Source organism: Octodon degus, unplaced genomic scaffold (genome assembly GCF_000260255.1).
Source record: "Octodon degus isolate 3935 unplaced genomic scaffold, OctDeg1.0 scaffold00215, whole genome shotgun sequence".
NCBI lineage: Eukaryota > Metazoa > Chordata > Mammalia > Rodentia > Octodontidae > Octodon > Octodon degus.
Window position 1 is genome coordinate 1,086,945 of NW_004524791.1, and position 20,439 is coordinate 1,107,383.

Here is a 20,439-nt window from a genome sequence, read left to right on the forward strand (position 1 = left end):
CCATGTGCAGCCCACCTGGAGCCAGCTGATTACTGACTGAAACCTCCACAAGTTGTGAGATAAATAAACCTTTCCTCTCTTAACTTAGGGTGTTGGATATTCTGTCTCAGCAACGAGAGAAAGCAGCCAACACAAAGAGTGTGGCGTTCTGTTAGCTGTCTCAAGGACACAGGTGTGGTGGGCTTGGAGTCTCCAGGAGTCTGCGTCCAGGGACACTCTCTGTGCACCCCAGAAGCCTCCATCCTTGCCTGTCTCTGTGTCTCAGCCTGCACTGGGCTTCAGTCAGTTGCTTTCCTTGAATTCCTTCAGGACAGACTTGGCCTTGCAGTCTCCTCGGTGCTCAGGATCGGGCCTTGCGGGAGTGAGCCCAGGATGAAAGTCACCGCTGCTCTGCATGCGCTGCTGCTCCTCTTCCTGCGAGGACTGGTGGCTTCGGCTGCGGGTCCCAACCACAGATTCCACGTGTGCCTTTCACACTGAGTGACACTGAGAGAGAAAGGCAGAGAGCGGAGTACAGTGCGGCCACAGAGCAGACTATGGATGCCACCCTCGGTCAAGAAATGCCAGCTGCTGCCCGGGCAGGAGGCAGGAGGCTCCCCCGGCCCTACAGACCTGAGGGAGCTCAGCCCTGAAGACGCTGTGAGGGCAGACCTGGGACTCCAGACTGGGAGAGGGTGGTCACTTCTGCAGCCCACCAGAGAGGCACAGGCTGTGATGCCACTACGCCTGCCACAGGCATGGGTGGCCATGTGTGGCGGCTGCTGCTGCTGAAGACTGGGTGGTCCTGCTCAGCCCAGCATCCCGCCACAGGCTGACCGGTGGCCTCAAGGGGCCTTGCTGGGATGACTGTGTGCAAGGAGCTCGGAACTCTGTAGTTTGGCTGTGTGGCGGCTGGAGCACGGGGAGCTCTGACCTGGGCTCCAGTTTCAGGCCTGAGATAGAAGTTTTGGTGATGTGTGTCCAGGATCTCCCAGGAAAGTATCCTTTGTGTGAGCGCTGTGGTCGTGGCACATCTCCTGTACGGATTCCACCTGGCTTGTGCAGCAGGCTTCTGAGGCCGTCGCTGCTGTCGGTTGCAGGGCACTTCTCCTGGGGGCTCAAGCTTAGCTGGAGGCAGACTTTGTGAGGAAGACCGCTGGGAGCCACGCTGGTGCTGGTGCTCACCTCTCCTAAGGGCCTTTCCCCTGTCGCTTCCCCTCAAGACAGCAAAGACAGAGGGAAAGAAACCACGGGAAACTGCAGCTTCCCTGTGAGGCCAGACGTGAGGATGTGAGAGGTCATGTGGGCGAGGGGAGCTCAGGGGTACAAAGGAAGCTCTTGAGAGTCTACAGAAGGTTTGTGGACTGCGGAAGAGGTTCCTGGTAGGTCAGAGGAGGATTTTAGGTACATAAAAGGTTCATGGGTACAGAGGTGGCTCATGGGAATGCTGAAGAGGTTTATGGGAGTACAGTGGAGGCTCTTGGGAGTGCCTCAATGGGAACTTCCAGCCAGCCCTCATGGAGCTGGGACTGGGCCCAGCAGGAACTCCTCTGTTAGAGTGAGGCCCCTCTCCTGGTGGCCGTGGCTTCTCTGCTACCTTCTGTGGCCTGTGCTACCTCCTTGTAGGGTGCACGCTTCATTGGTTCATGGCTTCTGCTCCGTCTTTATCGTGTCAGGTGTAGCTCCCTGAACCAGTTGGCAGCTGTGGTGGTCAGGTTAGGATGCTGGGGTCATTCTGGTTATTGAATAGTGGAGCTGTAGGAAGCAGGGGAGAGCAGGGAGCACCCCAAGGGGTGAGTGGAGCGAAGAACTAGACCTCCTTGCTGCATGTCCCCACCTCTGTGTTTCTCCACATGCCAGGGTCCTGCCATGGACCACTCCTCTCCATGGTGGGTTAATCAGCCACCAACCAATTCCCAACCTGTCCCTCAGCCATCTCTGATGGACATCAGCTCTGCTTCACCTTCAGTCCTGGCCCAAGAAAACAAGGGGTGTCTCATTTTCCCCCCTGCTCAGAATCAGACCCCAATCTGATCAGCTTCTGCCAGGCTGGCAGAACAGTGACTGCCAGCTTCCATGCTTGGTCCAGTCATCTCTGGATGAAGGAGGCGTCACCTGAGCTGGGCATGCTGCTGGAGACCAGGGGCACAGAGGGGTATGGCTGCCCTGAGGGCTGTAGGGAGAGATCAGTCAAGGCACGATGCTTCTCCCAGCAGGCTCCACTGGCACCGCCAGGGCAATCGTATGCCATTTCTTGTCTGGCCAGGCAGGTGTGTGTTAAGGCGGCCCTGGTAGGATTTGTGCCTGGGAGCTCAGAAGGGCCCACGCATGGTGTCACCTGGCCAGGTCCTCCAGGAGCTCTGTGGGAGAAGTGGGCAGGGCCAGTGTCCCTAGAGAGAGGGGCTGGCCAGGGGGGAAGGACGGGGCTAGATCTAGACCCAGGCTGCCCTGGAGGGGCTGAGGCAGAGCAGCCACATGGAAGACGCCACAGTGTGGGCGGTGGCCCTGGGGCTGGCTCTCCTCTACCTTCCTCCCCAGCAGAGTGGCCACTGGCTATTTCCCTGCCACAGCTGCAGCATGCAGACTGCGTGGCACCAAATGGAGGGTGACTGCTCTGGAAAGCCCAGGCAGCAGGGCACACCGCTCCTCCCCCAGGGTGGCCGCGGCTGGAGTGGGCTCCTTGTGCGGACCCTGAAGTCCAGCGGGACCTGCTCTATGCTGGGCCCTGGCATGTGGGCCAGTCATGGTGGTGTCTGCAGCCCCTGTGTGGAGAGGATGGGGCCCTTCCCCAAGGCCACCACTGCTGGCTCCTGGGGCTGCTGGGCAGTGCCAGCTGTTGGGCTGTGTCTTCCATGCCCAGTCTGTGCCACCCCCCCAGTGGTCTTCCCACAACAGCCGCTGCCCCAGCCTGTGGGCCCAGGGGTTCCTGGGGCACACACGCCGTGTGGCCTCCTGGGCCATGTGGGACCCCTCAGGGAGGATTCAGGTGCTGCAGCTGGGCGGTCCTCCTGCCGGCAGACTGATTAGGTCACATCTGGATCCACTTAGTGTGGAGTCGCCGTCAGCGTGGAGGGAGAGCAGCCCTTATCACCCGCAGAGCAGAGCCGCCGCCGCCACAGAGAGCTGGCTGGATGTGCCGCTTCCTGGGCGCTGCTCGGAGGGAGCCGCCAGCGGGTGGGAGGGCTGGGAGCAGCACCCACCCGTCCACCCAGTGGACCCTGCCCACTCCATGTCCCAGGGGCCTTGGGAGGTGGAAGGGGACGCCATGTCCTTGGTGACTCTTACTGGGTTTCACAGAGTGTGATAAGGCTTCCAGCTGACCTGGGAACAAAAAGGGTGTGCTTTCCTCTGTTCTCTAGAGCCTTCTAGAAGCTTCTAGATCAGTTGTCTCCCACTCTGGCACCATGAGGCCTCCTGTAGATTGCTGAATCCCACGTGACCAGGGCCTGTGCCCACAGGGCTGACCCTGTGGTCTGGGGTGGGCTCTGTGGTCAGGGACCTCCCCTTGTGGTCAGGGGCTTCATTCTGGTCAGGGACCTCTCCCTGTGGTTAGGGGCCTCCCTCTGAGGACCCTGGTTCAGGCCACTCTGGGAAGGCCTCCAGCCGGCTGCTGTCCAGGTTCTTCACAGAGGTGTGTCTGCAGGGCATCGCCAGTGATTCCTGCATCGGCAGAGCGCATGCTCACGAGGGTCTGCTGGGGACACTGGGGCAAACTGCATGGCCGTGAAGCTGGCACAAGAGCGCCCAGCCTGTGAGACCCGGAGCCTGCCAGGCTGCCTGTGCCAGGTGTGGGGCGAGCTCCCACCTGCTCAGAGCCCTGTAGGTAAAGCTAGCTCCTTGGACATACAGGGGACGGTCTTGTGCCTGGCGCACACTAGGGGCCTGGACTTGTCACAGAGCCACTCTGGGCCTGGTGCTGAGCCTGGACCACACTGTGTGCCGGGGAAGCTTCCTGCATGCATTCAGGGTTGCTGCGAACAAGCAAACGCCACTGAAGTCAGAGTGAGGCGGAGATAAAGCGGCAGCCTTTCTGGGAGGCTCCTCGGCGAGGCCTGACAGCGAAGCAGAGAGGCTTGTGATCCCTGCCTGGGCTTTCTTTCCCACCCTGCAGTGTGCTGGCAATGGAGGCAAATTGGCAAGTGCCCGGGCACTGTGGGCAGGGTGGGAGCTGGGATCCCAGGCAGGGGGTGCCTGTGGGTAGACAGAGGCTTTGGTCTTCAAATTTCCTTGCCCAGAAATTCGTGTTCAGAGAAGAAGTGGAAGAAAGAAAAATGTTAAACAGCCAACCTGACTGGACGGGCTGTGGCAGGTGTAGGCTCCTTTTCCCCGCTCAGGCACTCCCTGAAGCTGGGCTGGGAGCTGCCAGCGCCTCGCTAGCCTTCCGTCTGCTGTCTGGGATGCTGGGCATGACCACAGGCTGCTCCTGTGGGAGGAGCGGATGAGACAGGGTGCCCCATCACAGGGCAGCATGGGCCCCAGGCTGTAAGGAGGGCCAGGAGGCTCCAAACCCTCTGAGCAATGTGCAATCCATTTTGGGAAAAGTTTCCATTAAAATGGTTCAAATAAAAAGTTTTGTTGATTAAAGCGGCTCAAACAGTGCTGGGATGTGATTAGGCAGGCGGCTGCAGTGTGGTCCTGGATGCTTTTGTTGCCTGGAAACCAACCACTGGCATGGTGGCCCAGGTTACGTTGTGTTCAGAAGGCAGACACTGAGCCTGGTGTGCATTTTGACAGGAAAAAAGCGCAACGCCGTGTTCCGTAAGGCTGGAGATCGCCCTCTTCTGCCGCTCCCCTCTGCCCCCAGGTGGCTCTGTAGTTCCTGGCCCTGCAGAAAGTGCCTTGCTAGGACATGGCCCTCAGGAGCCCGTCCACACCCACCCCAGCTTCAGCTTCGCATCCAGAAAAACAAACCCTGGTCCGGACCCTTTGGGATATTAAGGCAAAGTGTCAGGTAGCCTTGCTCTGTGGCTGGAGGTCACGAGCTGCATTTCAGTGAAGGGAAGGAGGAAAAACATTAGCCACCTAGCAGCATCAAATTGGGAATTTCCTCTGTGAATTTAAAAACATATTCTAGGGTCATGACCCTCTTGGGGGTTCATATTTTTCTTTGCTAGCTCCACATGTGTAATTAAAGCCCATGTTTAAATGGAGGGCTGGAGATCGTGGGCCACTTTCTCACAGTGGTCAAGCCCACTGCTTGTTCCTCCTCCCCTCCCCTCCCCTGCCCTCCCTGTCTCCTCCCCTCCCTCCCTTCCCCCTCTTCTTCCCCTCTCCCCCCCATTCTCCTTCCTTCCTCTCCCTCCCCCACCCCTCCCCCTCTCTCCCTCCCTCCCTCTTTTCCTTTCCTCTCCTCTGGGTTGAAGAGCTGCTGACCAGGCCAACGTGATGCTAAGTGTCTCTGGTGAGCCAGGGACAGGGCCCACCCAGGCCAGGGTTAGCCGAGCAGCAGTCTGGGTCTGCATTCCCTGCAACCTCCTGTGCCTGTGCTTCAATTCTCCAATGTCTCAGACTCCTGAGGTCAGATGATCAGCACCAGAGTGTGACTTGGGACTCCAGGGCTGGTGCTAGCAGGGCACAGGGAGGAAAGCGACTTCCCAGCAAGGTGGTACTCCTCAGAGCTGGCCTTGGCCTCAGCACAGCCACCTCCCGGGATGCTGACCAGACTGAGTCAGCAAGGCCCTTCCTGGGTCTGGCAGAGGCCACACAGGTCTCCTCGGAGCCTCGCCCCCAGCTCCTTGGCCCTCAGCTGCGCCCCAGGCTGGGCTTTTGGCCCTCTGCATCCCCAGGTGGCAGCCGCAGCCTCCACGGGCACGACTCAAGGGCTTCTGCTTGCTACCCTGTTCACTTCAGCTCAGATGGGACAGGCTGGCATGACCCCAGTCGTGGTGGACATGTGGGCAGGAGCCGGCGCCCCAGGACCCCGGCCAGTACCAAAGCCTTCTCCTGGCTGGAGCGGTGAGCCTGGGGAGCCTGGGCTGCTGCAGCGGGCCTCCGTGCACAGCCTCCCTCCGGCCCTCCCCGTGAGGTGCTCTGCTCCTGCTGGGCCTGCCCTAGCTCACTGCAGCCGTGCAGTGGCTCCCGGATGGTTTTCCTCACCCAGTGAGTGCTGCGTGTTCCCTTCAGGCAGGCCCTGCTTCCTGCCCTCCCAGGCTGCTGTCCACGCCCGGCCCCAGCCTCGCTATAAGCCTCCTCCTCCTAGGGTACCAGCTACAGCCTTGGTTCTGCCCACAGGGCCCCGCAAGAGCAGGAGGGAGGTGGGGAGGAAGCTTGTTGTGTCCCGTGCCGGCAGGCGAGGTGTCTGCTGCCCACCATTGGCAGAACATCCGCCTCCCCCGGACGTGGCCCAGGCCTGGAGCTCTTCTTCCTGTGGCATCACACCTGCCCTGAGCCGGTTACCTGGTGTCCTGTCTCCCGCTGTGCAGACACGCAGGCTGGACCGTCCTGACCCAGTGGCCCCTGCAGATGCAGTCTGTGCCCCCGGATTCTGCCTTGTGGCACTGGGGTGTGGAAGACCCTCCCACCCCACGATTCTAAAGCAAACCTGAGCAGGGAACCCCATTCCGAAAACCTGAGCATCTTGGCAGGTGTGGGATGAGTCTGGGCCCTGATCTCGTTCTCCAGGGAAAGGAATATTTCAAATTCTTTCTCAGCCAGGGCCATCTTTCCTTAAATGGACTGCTGGCCTCATGCTGGGCGCTGGCCTCAGTGCTTTCAGAGTTCGCCTGGAAACTTGGCGGCAGCCAGTGGAAGTAGACACAACTGTGAGTCCTGCTGTATGGTGGGAATGGCACGGGGAGGGGGCACCTGGGCCACAGAGCTGGCCGGGCAGCGGGGCTTTGCTCAGGTGGGAGGGTGGGGTCGGGTACCCACGCTGTGCCCCGTGAGCATCGCCTGGGCAGTGTGATGGCTAACAGTGTGGCTGGTGTCCTGGACATGCCACCCGTAGGTGACAGCCATGGAAGGCTCCTTCAAGTGCCGCTTGCAGTCACCTGGCGACTGGGAGCAGACCTCCCACTCTGGGCGGTGACATCCTACCTGGCTCTGCCCCTGGAGCCAGCCCAGGGGTCTTGGCAAAGGCTTGGCACCTCCTGGGCGAGGGTCCAGGCGTCTGTAACAAGGGGAGGTGGGTGTGGATCTCGGGGGAGCTTCCCAGCAGCGCCCGGGCTCCGTGGCGCAGGCTGGGACCCGGAAGCTGGAAGCGCGGGCGTCCCAGGCCTGTGGGTACTGGGCGCTGTGGGTACTGGGCGCTGTGGGTACTGGGCGCTGTGTGTGGTGCTCAGATTCCTCCACAAACGCACCTGAGTTCTGTAGAGCTATAGCTACTGCTCCTCCAGAAAAGCTCAGACACAAAATACTGTGCTGCGTGTGGTTCCAACTCTAAGAGGAAAATGCAGAGGGCGCCTTCTTCTCGTGACAACAAAGCTAGTACAGCTGTGCGCAACGAGCTTTGAGGCCACCAGCCCAAAGGGCGTGATGTGTGTGGCTACGTTAAAATCAAAGCAGAGCTGTCCTGCTCTTAACAAAAATGGGGTAGAGGACACAGGTACCCCGGGCAATGGTCACCCACTGCTCTTTCCCGCTTCCTCATCAGTGAATGGCTTGGAGGACCGAGGGGGACAGTGGCTGGGGAGGGCTTCAAATCACATCTCTGCTGCTGCAGAAGCTGCGGCATCAGTCGGACTGCGGAGATCCGAGTCGATAAAATGCTTTCAAACAAGTCAAGAATAAAACTGGGGTATGCCGGGGTCTGGCCAGGCAAGTCACAGAAAATAAGAACAAAGCACAGTGGATACAGCGCTGGAAATGCGCACACTTCTCGCCAATAAACAGCTAGCGGAGTGAGAGTCCTGAGGAGGAGGCGACAGTTTTCAGGCTCCTGCTGGCAAAGCCTGGGTGTGTCATGACACTGAAGCTGCCAGGGTGCGGCCCAGCACAGCGCTGTCACGGCCACGGCCACAGCCACAGCCACAGCCACAAGGCGCCTGGAGCTCTGTCTGCCAGTGCGGAGCAGGCCCCGGGACATGGAGGAGAAGTGTCCTCACTGTCCAAGTGCATTTCTAGAGACAGCCCGGCAGGCATTCCATGTGCCTGGATGCCAAGGGCAAGTGGTCCCTGCCACAGCGGAGCCAAGCAAGCTCCCCACACTCAGCAGTGGGAAGCAGGAGGGGCTGGCCCGCTCCCAGCAGTCCCCAGGGCACGAGAGCGACCCAGGTCAGGCAGCAGGGCAAGAACTCAAAACAGGAAGTCAGCCATAGGTCGGGAACTTGGGACCATCCTAAAGTGCATTTACCAGGCAGGGACTGGGGGCTTGGGTTCAAAAGAAGTTTCAGAAGATGTCAACATGATATGTCTTAAAAATGCAAAATAGCACTGAAAGTTATTTCGGGTACATAGAAAAAGTAACATTAAATAAAACAAGACCTTGCTGGGAAGGGCTTGGAGGAAAGCCACTGCCAGGCAAGGCTATGGGTGTCTTCCAACTCGTGGCAATGTTTGAGCCCTTAAAACCCCACAAGCGGGCGCTGGTGTGGCCAGAGTCCAGGCCCTGGGCACAGGCCAGTGCTGTCTTCTCGTAGGCCACTCACAGTGGCTCTTCCTTCGTTCTTGGTGCAGCATCAGTGCCACAGGCCACGTATACCAGTTCCACAGCCAGGAAGTTGCACCCTAAGTGCTTGCTGAGCCTTCTCCCAAATTCAGAGAGCCGTCTGCCCGCTCAGACCCAGCCCCTGAGCCCTGGTGGCCGGGGCAGTGTGGGCGGCCACCGACCTGGGAGGCCTGTGTTCCCCAGAAATGGTAGCCAATGGAGCGTAAATGGCCAAATATTAGCCTACCACATAACAGAGGATGAGAAAATGTCGGTCTGTTTCTTGTATCTGATGCATAAAAACTATTTAAATCTATGAACTAGAAAAAAAATGCCGTGTGTGTCAGCAGGGAGGGCAGGGCCAGGGCTGTGGCAGGCGCCGCATTTGATGCGAGACTTCTGTGCGTGGCCGTGCTGTGGCCGCTTGGACTCCTTCCAAACAGCCTCTCTTTCCTTTTTATCCCCTGCCTCGTGGAAAGGGTCCTTTTTCATATTTTACATGTTGTGATTTCATGGGGCCCTTCCAGTTGGTAGTCAACAGTTCATTTGGGCTGGGACCTTCTGTAAACTCTGTGCCGGGGCTCCCGGCCTGACCACCCACTGAAGCAGGCTGTCTAAACAGCGCACGGCTGGGAGCAGACACAGCGAGCCGGCACAGATGGACCCGGGCCAAGGAGTCGCCCCTGTGGGGGAGGGGCGCGGCCTGCTCCAACGGGCCTGGGCCATTGGAGGTTCCCCTGAGCTTGGGTGTCTTTGTCCTCTGTCTGCCTATTCATGGGCATCTGGGCATCTGTCTGTCTCTTCCCAACTGCTGTAGCCAAAGTTTGCCAGCCCCGCCCAGCTTCTTGTGTGCTAGGCCACCAGTGCGCGAGGCTCGCGCTGGTCCTGCAGGCCCGTACGGAGGCAGCAGCACTGGGAGGGTGCACATGGGATTGAAGCAGGGGTTGGCACTGACCCCACGAAGAGCAGGTATTTTTCAAGGTGCTGGCCAGGACCCGCAGCCGTGTGGTACCTGGTGCTGGTTCCACGTCCTGGTGCCCACTGCTCAGGCCCAGGAGCAAAGCAGGAGGAGGCCGGGCTTTGTGGTCTCCTGGTGCCGCCGCCACCGCCAGCTTCCGAGACTCACAGGATCCGCAAGAGCAGCTGCTCCCTCTGTGCCCCCGCGCTGGTCACTTTCTCTGACTTTATGCACCTTCCCGCAGTCAGCATCATTGCCCCACCTTTCCAAGGGGCTCACGGAGCACGTGGCTTCAGCGTAGCCTTATCTATGTGACTTGCCACCCGGTGACACCGAGGCAGGCTGTGCATGCAGCCAGTGCCCACACGCGACTCCGTGCAGGCCACGCAGTGGCCTTCAGAGCCGGGCATGGGCGGCGCCTCTCTACAAAGCAGAAAGCATTCAAATCACAGTGAGAGTGAGTATGGCGCCGCCATTTCCATGTGTCCCTGTCATCCTGCAACATCACCCAGGAAAGACCCAACCACACCGCCAGCATCTGTCCACCCCCGCTCATCTCTGTCTACCGGGGGAGCTTCTACTCCGCTCCAGCCCATGGTCTGCACCCCACATGGTGGACTCATCGGGCCCTGGCACCCCCCTTCCCTCACCCCACCGGGTGTTCCCATTCTCTCGGGGTAGGCACCAGAGCTCTGTCCCTTTTATGGCCGAGTCTAGACCCTCTGCTTGGAACTGGTTTTGTTTCTTTCAGCATGTGTTGGGATTGGAGTTGCTTGCCCGAGGCCGTGGAGGCTGCTGCGGTGCACACGTGTGTGCAGTCTCCGTGGGTGCTCACATCCCTCCTCGGGGTCTATGTGCACAGTGTGCAGCTGGGCTCACGCTCGGCCGCACTCAGAGGCACTGGCAGCCTATTCTTCCCCAGTGGCTGTGGTGTCGAGGTGGGACTCCCTTCGTGCGGTCTCCTCACCTTTTTCTGGTAGGAAAGTATACAAGGCAGTGGAGAAACAGGAGGGAGGCTGCTCTTACCCCACCAGGGGCTGAGGCAGGGCTGTGTTTGCCAAGGCGGGTCATGAGGGACAGGGTCCTCCTGGGGGACATATGAGCATTCCAGATGGGGGGACAGTGAGTGCAGGAGCCAGGGGGTTCAGGGAGCCTGATGCAGCCAGTGAGAAGACAAAGGCAGCAGCTGGAGTCTCACGGGGCAGAGGGCTGGGTGCAGGCTCTCCCTACCCACCAGTCCCCATGCTCCCAGGAAGCCTCAGGGCTCCAGCTCCCTAGGCAGTGCGTCTGGCATCATGCTGACCTGGAAAGCCTCCTGTGGCCTGAGGATCTGCTGGCCAGTATCAGGCCAGGCCGCTCAGGGGATTGCGCCCGGTGGGAGCGAGGCTGTTTCTGGGTGTGCCCTGGCAGGAAGGGGCCACGCGGGACGTGTGCCTGTCCAGGCTAGAAGACTCAGCTGCAGCTGGTGGTGATGGGCAGCCCCGCCCTGGCCGCCTCCCTCACTGCTCTCCCAGCCTCCCGCTCTCATGGCGGCAAGCTTGCCTAGCACTCAGCGAGGCCCTACTATGTGCCACCTTTCCAAAGGTGCCAAGACCTCGTCCAGGGTCACACAGAGCCACCATGGGTCCCAGCAACTCCTTCTAGATCCTGAGACAGCATCCCAGGCGTGTCCCAGGAGCTCAGGGGGACTCAGCCCTGCCCCGCTCCCCCAGCCCGTCCTCTTCAACTCCATGCCAGGTGCTTCCTGACCCTGTGGCCTATGTGTGGGCCCTGCAGGATTGACTCCCTTCCCCACATTAACTCAAGCCTGCTCATTGTCCTCTTCCAGTCCCAGGTCACTATCCCTCCTCAGCAAGGCCTGCTGTGACAAAGGGATCCGCGTTCATGGAGAAGAGGCCCAAGGGAGATCCCAGGCCCTTCAGTGGGAAGACACAGCTGGAAGGCGCCGTCGGCAGACCAGAAAGTGGGCCCTGTCCCGACGCCAGGCCTCCCGCCTCCGGCTCTCGGAGCAATGAATCTTTGCTGTTTATAAACCGCTCGCTCGGGTTGTGGCACTTGGTGGTGGCAGCCTGGAGGGACTAAGATAATAACAAACCCAAACTCAGGAGCCTCAAACAGCATGTGATCATCCTGGCTTGTGGGGGGTGTTCCCCTCCTGGGACCCAGGGGCCAGCCAGGACCAGCCAGGACCAGCCAGGACCAGCCCGATCCGGGGACCGCAGGGAGCAGAGTCCAGCCACTCTCGCCTCCCTGGCTCCAGCCACCAGTCTCTGGCAGAGTCAGGGGACACAGGGCCCCTGCATGGGTGGGGGCGCGGGATGTGCATGGTGAGGCCTGCCCCGAAGTCCACTGCACCGAGAGTGCCAGCCCACCTGGCCTAAGAAGCGGAAGGGGTGTGGAGGGCAGAGGCGATGGCAGCCCTGGGTTCCCACTCTCTGGGCGCACCGAGGGGCTTCCTGGGGATGTGGACAGGAAAGGCGAGCCCCACTTCTGCGACTTTCTGGGAGCACTGAGGGAAATCCCAGAGCTGCCCAGAGCAGGCAGTGACCCGGCCTGAGGGTCACCTCGCGCACCCCGCCAGGGCTCTCCGTGAGGCCACTGCCTCCACCAACGCTCCGAGCTGTGTGCAAGGAGTCACACGTCGGCCTCCACTTTCTTACTCATGTTCGCTTGAGCAGTTGCTGACACGCCGGGAGTGATAGCACACTACTGAGACTAGCCAGATCCCCGGACGGACAGCAGCACCGGACGGCTTCTGCCCCGGGCCTTGCTCAGCGCCGCACTCGCGCTGCCGCTCTGCCCTGCGCAGGGGCAGGACACCGGGGATGGCACTGGGGCTCCACAGGGACCCCAGTTTCTATTTTGAGACCAGACAGGTTCTACTAAGACTGGACTTGAATTTGTGATCACCTTGCCTCAGCCTCCCGAGTTCCGGGGATACAGGTGTTTGCTACTGTACCTGATGGGGGGACATTTCTAAACCTCATCCTGGCGTCTGGGAATGCAAAACCGGCAGGATTTCTAGCCGTGCTTCACCGGACGAAAGCAAGTGGCTCTGGTCTCCACCTGACCCCAGACGGGGCCCCTTTCCCAGTCACTTGGAAGATGCCTTTTCCTAGCCTTCTCTGCAGTGAGGTTGAGCCATGTGACCTGCTCCAGCCAATGGGCTGCAAGTGGGGGTGCTGGGGCCCCTCCCTCTGGGCGGAGCGGTATCTCTGGGCCTCTCCCCTTGCTGGTTCCTCTTCTGCGCTGGCAGCCAGGATGTGGCCCCATGGCCACCGTGAACGCCAAGGGCAGCTACCTGGCTCCGTCCCTCCAGCTCTGCACACAGCCTCCGCCCTGCTGAGGACACCCTCCTTCAGGCTTCCCGAGGCTTTGCACCCTGTTCGCAGCACTTGGTGCTCAGGGCAGCCGTGAGGATGCTGCCCTGGCTGTGCCAGCTGAGGGGCGGGTCCCAACCTGCTTCCATCTCCTCCTGTGTAGACCGGGGTGGAGGGGAGGTGGCCAGCAGCGCTCAGCTGAAATGCCTGTGTTTTGGGACAAACCACGCCCACAGCTGTGGCTGCGCCCGATAGCAGGCAGATGATGGTGGATTGAGGGCTCTGAAGAGAGGATGGGCCTCGAGAGACTGTGTGATGACCAGGGGGGTAGGGACTCCTGCTGACCCTTGCCTAGCCTCTGGGGGTGACAGGGGCTCGGGTGCTGACTGGGAGATGCTTTGGTAGGGGTTGGCTTCTGCTCCCAACGGAAACAGGTGTGGTCTCCCCTGCACGCTGTGCCCACAGGCAGTGGGCCAGATACACCAATCACCACATGTCCTTGGTGGCTTCTGTGGTGGGCGATGACGCAGGTGCTCTCCTGAGCCCTGGCCTCAGCTGGCACAGTCGCTGTAAGGATCACTGTGCCAGAGGACTGGATGACAGGGCCCTGTCACCTGAGACAAGGTGCCCAGCGAGGGTCAGCCAGCCTCGACCCTGCCCCTCGAGGGCACAGGGTCCTGGCTCATCGTCTGTCTCACAGGTCCCATTGTGACCACTCTCAGGGCCACTGGGAGCTCATCAGGACAGGGGACAACTGTTCAGCAGTTTAACCCTTCTGGTGCTGGCTCGGAAGTCCCCTCTTCAAGGTGCCCTTGCCCTGGAGCCTGGCGAGGCTGTGCTCTGCGTCAAAGTTGGCTCCTTCTCGCCACGTCCTCAGGTGATGGAGGGACTAGGTTAGTAGGTTGCTCGCAGGGGTCCCTGCATGGGGCACTAGTCTTCCTGGTTAGGGAAGCGCCTCCTGAAGGGCCCCTTCCTTACCATCACCCCGGAGCTGAGGACCTCAGCAAACCCCTCTGGGGGCACAGCACCAGTGCCAGTCCTGTGTCCTCATGGCCCTGGTCAATCCTCCAATGCTGCAGGGGTGCTGAGGACAGAATGGGTGATGCATTGCGAGCTGCAGCATGCACCTGGCCCCAGGTCCCTCTGCAAGTGGCCGATCCACAGAAGCCCCGGCATGAGGGCACAATGTCCTTCTAGTCAGGGTGGCTTTTGTGCTGTTGTCACTAAGTTGGCACCGCTCTGGCGATCCCCTGATGATGATGCCGGGGCTTGTGTGTCTGACGCCTGCTGCTCCTCTCACACGTGGCCGCCAGTGCCTCTCCAGTGCTGTGACACTTGCCAAAAGCCTGTGTCCAGTGTATGGAAGCTTAATTGGAAAACACCAGTTGTGTGCATTCAAGGTGCGATGCTTTGGTTTCTGAGGGGATGGAGCACGGGCACCATGAAGCCATTCATAAGCGCCTCCATCCCTCACCTGCGCCATTGTGTGGCCGGTGCACACGTGTGTGCTGTTGCCCCGCTCATCCCCCAAAGGGCTGGGGCCCAGCTACAAGCTGAGAGGACCCCCGAGGTTTATCTCCCTCCCCAGTGAGGCCACCACCTGGGTAGGTCTGTGACAGCCATCTTTGTGCTGCGCCTCCAACCTCTCATTTGCTTTGAGCCTCCTCTCGCATAGCCTGTGTGTCCCCAGGTCCTTGGCCCAGGCTGTTCCTTGACGCACGCACCCCAGATAGCAGCTACCCAGAGGCTATGGCTATGAGAATCAGAACTTGGGGAGCGAAAGACAGAGAAGGTTGGGTGGCCAAAACGTCAAAGAGAAAACCAGGCTGATGACAACAAAGGAAACACCAAGGTGTGGTGGGGAAGCTGTCGGAGAGCTGAAGAGCCTGGTGAAGGGATCTGTCCCTGTCGTGTGTGCTGTTAACAGGTGTAGGTGGAACCACGGGGCCAGGATGAGGCCACAGTGGGCACTGCCTCCTTCCCTGGCATCCTTCCTGCTGCGTGCCTCACCTCGCCTCACGGTTTCTGGGACACAGGGTTCTCTCCACACACGGATGGCTGAGGGAAGGCCAGGGGACAAGTGCCCCATGCAGGTGCTTTCTATTTCTTCAGTTTTTCTTAGGACCCCTCCGGGTTCCCGGGGCTCCTCCCGGCTGTGGTGCTCCTCACTGCCCCGGTGTGACAGCAGCGAGCTCTCAGCAGCTCCATGGGTCCTGGCTGAGTTTTGTCTGCCAGCTGTCTACACTGGAGTCCTGCTTCTCCAGAGGGAAGCGCCATACCCTCTTGGGTACACAGCACCGTGACTCAGGGGCTCCGTGCTGCTCTCAGCCACTTGGTCTGGCCGGTGTCGGTGCAGTTCTCTGCTGCCTTCCCTGTCACCAGGGGCCCCCAGGAGCCAGGCTGTGCCCAGCCCACAGGAGGGAGAGGCCTGCGGTATGGCTGCGTGGCCCCTCTGGGTGCCTCCTGGTGGATGCCTCATCTCTCCCCTCCACTTTGTGTGTCAGCACAGCCCTTTACATGTGTCTCTATGAACCGTGGGTATTTTATACCCCGAGTTATAACACAATACTTTATGTTGTTGTAAAAATGCTTCTGTTTTTAGGATGGTGGCTCTTTTGTTTGCACCCCTTCAACACACTTCCATCTCTGTGCCTGCGTGTGCGTGTGCATGTGTGCGTGTGTGTGTGCGTGTCCCGTGTGTCCTCTGCTGCGTTCTCTGCTGTGTTCTGGGTTGCCTTGCCCTTGCTTTTGCGTTCCGTGGCATCTCCTCGGTCGGCTTGCGGGTTGTTCTGCTTCGCTTTGCCTCCACGGTGGCCGCTCCCGCGCTGAGTGTGCACACGCCCAGCTCAGGACGGTCTGCCTGCCGGGGCCGCAGCATCGCACACGGCAACAAGAGGGTGTTGCAGCCGTGTGCAGCCAAGTGCGTGCCGGCCCCCGACAGGCATCGTAGTGCCCTCAGGATGCTGTCGTGTGTCTTATCCGTCAGCTGTCGTGAAATATTGTTGTTTTAAATGAGAAGAAAATCCTCATGTCTGTGGACACATTCCCCACTGCTGGTGCTCTAGGTCCTTTCTAGTTTTGTGCAGGGTACTTCCCTGCCACCGGGAGAACTCCCCGACATCTCTTATCATTCAAGTCTGCTGGTGATGACTTTTGTCAGTCTTTCTTTAATTAAAAACCACGTCTGTCTTGGCACGGTGCTACACGTCCGGAATCCCAGCACTCAGGAGCTGAGGCAGGAGGATCTCTTCAAGTTCGAGGCCAGTCTGAGCTCCAAAATGAGTTCAAGGCCAACTGAACTGCACAGTGAAACCCTGACTAAAAAAGACACACACACACACACACACACACACACACACACACACAATTCTGTATTTGTTCTTTAGTGTTGTAAGAGAGGCACACAAGGCATAGAGTTCTAGGTAGATTTTTCCCCTTCAGCATGCTCAAGGGCCTGTGATGTGTCTTGCATCTTTTCTGATAATCCTGAGGGACCGTGCATCTATTTTCCCTCTAGCTTTGCTTGCTCAGCTTTGCCGCTGGCTCTGATTGGCTGTGTTATGCTGAGCCGTGGGGTTCTCTTCTTCCTTCCTTCCTCCCTCCCTCCCTCCCTCCCTTCCTTCCTTCCTTCCTTCCTTCCTTCCTTCCTTCCTTCCTTGCTTCCTTCCTCTTTCTTTCTTTCTTTCTTTCTTTCTTTCTTTCTTTCTTTCTTTCTTTCTTTCTTTCTTTCTTTCTTTCTTTCTTTTCGTAACAGAACCAAACTCAGGGCCTTGTGCTGGTCAGGCAGGCCCTTGTGCCCTTGAGTTACACCCCCGGCCCGATGCTGCTGCTTTCTGTGTTTATCTTCCTTGAGGTTCATTGGGCTTCTTGGTTCTGCAGATTTACACTCATCAAATTTGGGGAAAATCTGGCTATCACTTCTCTCTCTCTTTTTTGTTTTTTGCTACCGGGGATTGAACTCAGGACCTTGCATTTGCCAGGCGGGCACTTACGCCCTGGCTATCACTTCTTCAAGTGTTTTTCTGCTTCCATCTCTCCATCTGTCCCTCTTCCTGGAGCTTCAGCTTATGCCTGGTAAGCGCCGGCGTGGCCCCGGAGAGCTGTGTTAACTTAGTAGTCTGCCTCACTATGCCTGCAAGTTCATCTCTTACTTTGCAGAGATTGATCTTCTGTGAAACCAGCCAGCGAACATTCACTTTAGGTGTAGTCTTTTCAGCTCTACACAGCCAATTTGATTCTTTTTTTATATCTTTTGGTTATTTTTTCACTATGTGTGCATTTTCCTTTAAGTCTTTGAGTCTGTTCTTAGGAGCTGCTCACCGTTCACCCACACTAGGCCCAGACTGGTGACACGTGGCTGCTTCTTTTGAGTGCTTTTCCCCTGCTTATGGGTCCCCTCTCACTGCTTTCACATGTCTAGTAATTTTTGATTGAATGTCACACATTGCAAACGCTTACTATTGTGAGTTTTTGGATGTAACTAGCTTCCTCTAAAGAAAGTAGAAGTTTATTTTTGGCAGCAATCAAGTCTTTTGTGACTCAGGTAAATCCTTTCAAGCTGGTTAGAGGGCAAGTCCTTTGCTCTAGGGTCCCTGCGGCCCAAGTGTGTGGCTTTCCGGTCTCTATCGGACATCATGGCGAAGCCGTGGTTCTCAGGGCAGCAGAGTTAAGGGAGCCAGGCCTCAGCGTGGTTAGGCCTCCGCCTGTGCTCAGTCATGTGGGCCAGGTCACGTGGCATCCCTTGGCCATCTTTTCTCATGCAACAGGTTCAGAATTTGGCCTTCATTGCTGGCGTTCATGCTTCTTCACTTTGTCTCCGGCTTTGTGTGGAGTGGCAGGGGTGAAGACCCCGTAGGCAGGTATACAAGTGGAACATTCACCCAGAAGCCTGTGCCCACATTCTAGCAAAACAGTGACTTTAGCATTTGCTTCACCCACAGGTGGTCTGTGGAAGTCTTCATGTGAAGAACTGCTATTCAGTGAAAAAAGTGGGAGACGCTCCGAACACCCCCAGTTTCTGGAATAGCAGGCAGGTCAGTGTGTCTGTCTGTATGTGCATTGAGAATGGGTGATGTGGGGACACAGGAGCCTAGAGAGCTTCAAACATAAAAGGTTATAGGGATGATAATTATTAATAATGGACTCTCAGATTGGGGGAAAGCTGTCTTTTCAAAGCTTTAAAATAATTTCACACTGTATAAACAAATAGCTGTATAAAACCCTCAGCTGTAGTTTGGGGTTTTGCATGGAGAACAACACAAAACAGGACACATATTTCATGAGATTATTTTATAATGGCTCACTCAAAGAATCATATACAAAGAGTGCAGGAAATCTGTCCATACACTAAAGACCAAAGAATCCAGCTGAGGGCCTGAATGCCACAGCAAAGTCCTGCCTGAGTCCAGCTGAAGACCTGGAGCCCATCACAGGGCTTCAGGACATCCTGCCCCCCAGGAGTCCAACTGCAGGCTAAGAGCCCGTGACAGCATCTCATGCAGGACTATTTCATGGCTCTCCACTGGGAAGGCCCACAGGTCAGTGGTGGAAGCTAGAACGTCTGTGCCAGCGAGATGAAGGATCTGCGCCAGCAGGCTGAGGGGTCTGCACTGGAAGCTCAGAGGAAGAACCAGAGCTCCGCTGAAAAGTGCTGCAGCCGTCCTCAGCAACAGTGAGGTCCCAGCTCCTCCAAAGGTGAGCGAAGCCAAGTTCCCAGCAGGAAAGCCAGCACAGCGGGCTTCTCCAGGAGACTGAGCAGTGCACCATCTTCCTCTCTGGAGCCAGGAAGCGATGCTCTGAGTGGGGACCAGAGCTCACCAAGTGAAGCGCAGCCATTGTCAGTGACAGCCAGGTCCTGAGCTCCCTCGACAAGGAAAACAGCTGAGTTCGTCAAGAGACCCAGCATGACAAACCCCTCCAGGGGAACCATCAGCTCCCTACAGCCTCTGCACAGCTTTCTTTCCAGGTCTGCCCCTCACGCTGCAGGCAGCACCCTTCAGGTGGCCTCCCACACCAGCACCGGGTGGGTTCAGGTCAGCTGGGTGTGACAAGTTGCCCACCAGGAGTCCGTCCACCACCACATCCTCTTAGTCCATGGGTGAGTGAGTTCCACCTTCATCTCCTAGCTTTGGGATCTGCTTGTTGTTGATGCTTAGGGATTCTGCCTCTATTCTAAGTTGGGCGTCTTCTCAAACACAGCAGGAAGGGGCTAGTCCCTGCACCTCAGCAGGAGTAAGCACCCCGCCCCATACAACATCCTTGTAGCCGCTGAGGGAAACTTGGTCTCTGCAGGCCTCCTATGCACAGGGCCTCTCATTAGTAGAGAAGAAAGTATATTTTAGTGCAAGCTTCTGCTGGCTCTCAGTATAGCCTGGGCATTACCAACAGCCTTGGTTATAACAACCTGAGGTGTCGCATAGCCTCTGGGGCAGGGGTGTGTGCAACACGCTGCAGGGGGAGCAACCCTAATGACACCTGGGTCTCTGGGGAACTGGGGACACCCATACATTGCATCGGTAAGACCCACAGCCCAGAGAGGGTTCTGTGTCCAGCGGGGGCGGGGGGCACCTGGCCTGGGCTCTGTTCTGGTCTTTTCCTGTGCCATTTCTACCAAGGCCAACCTGGCTGCCAGCGGCACCACAGCTGTGCGTCCCGCATCGCCTGCTGTAGGAACGCTGCCCTGTCCACAGCAGCCAGAGAATGGACGGTGATGGCGGAAAGTGGGTGCTGTCCAGCTGGCTGGCTCCTGGGGTGGACAGTCCGAGGTGTACACTCTCTACTGCTCCCTGGAGCTCCCAGTGGGAATGTGCTGGACTTAGCCCTGACCCTGGCTCGCCTGCCCACTCCCCAGCCGGCGTTGTCTTGGGGTTGCTTCGCAGTCTACCTGTAGCAGAGCCCTTGCCTCAGGCTTAGCTTGGGAGAAGTCCACTGGGGAGAGGAGACAGTGGCCCAGCACGTGGCGCCGGCCCCAGACACAAGAGCCGTTTCTGCTGCCCATGCCAGGCAGGCCCCAGAGCCCGGCAGCGCCTCCTTTGGGGATTGCAAAGGAATATCCCCAGCTCCAGGCAAGGAGACACACAGAGCCACGTCCCTGCCACGCTGTGCCGTGGTTTTCTGCACCTACCTCTGCGACCCTATCAGCCAGCAGGCCTGGCTTCCCTGCAGGTGATGTCACGCAGAGTTCAGACCACCCGAGGGGTGGCTGTCGGGGGAAGGCCTGGCGGCTGGGAGGAGGCCGGTGCGGTGCGGTGAGGGCAGAGCCGGGGTGCTGGAGGAGAAGCTGAGCCTCGGGAGGCAGCTGGTACGTGATAAGAGGCTGCAGCGGCAGCAGGCAGGCTCCAGGCCAGATTCCAGCGCTTGCTCTCAGGTCGGCGCGGGGGAGCCGCTCTGCTGCTGAGCCATCACCGCCTCCATCTCCTTTATCTGCTGCCTGAAACCGTGTGATTTCCTCCCTTGAAAACGTCTTCAAGCAGCAGAGATAAGGCCTGAGTGTGACTTATTGCACCGCATTCCTTCCCCGCTCCCATGCCAGCCTGGCCTTCGGCCTCCACAGCAGCCCTGCGCTGGCTCGAGCCTGGCCTCCTCCTGCCCCTCCTGCT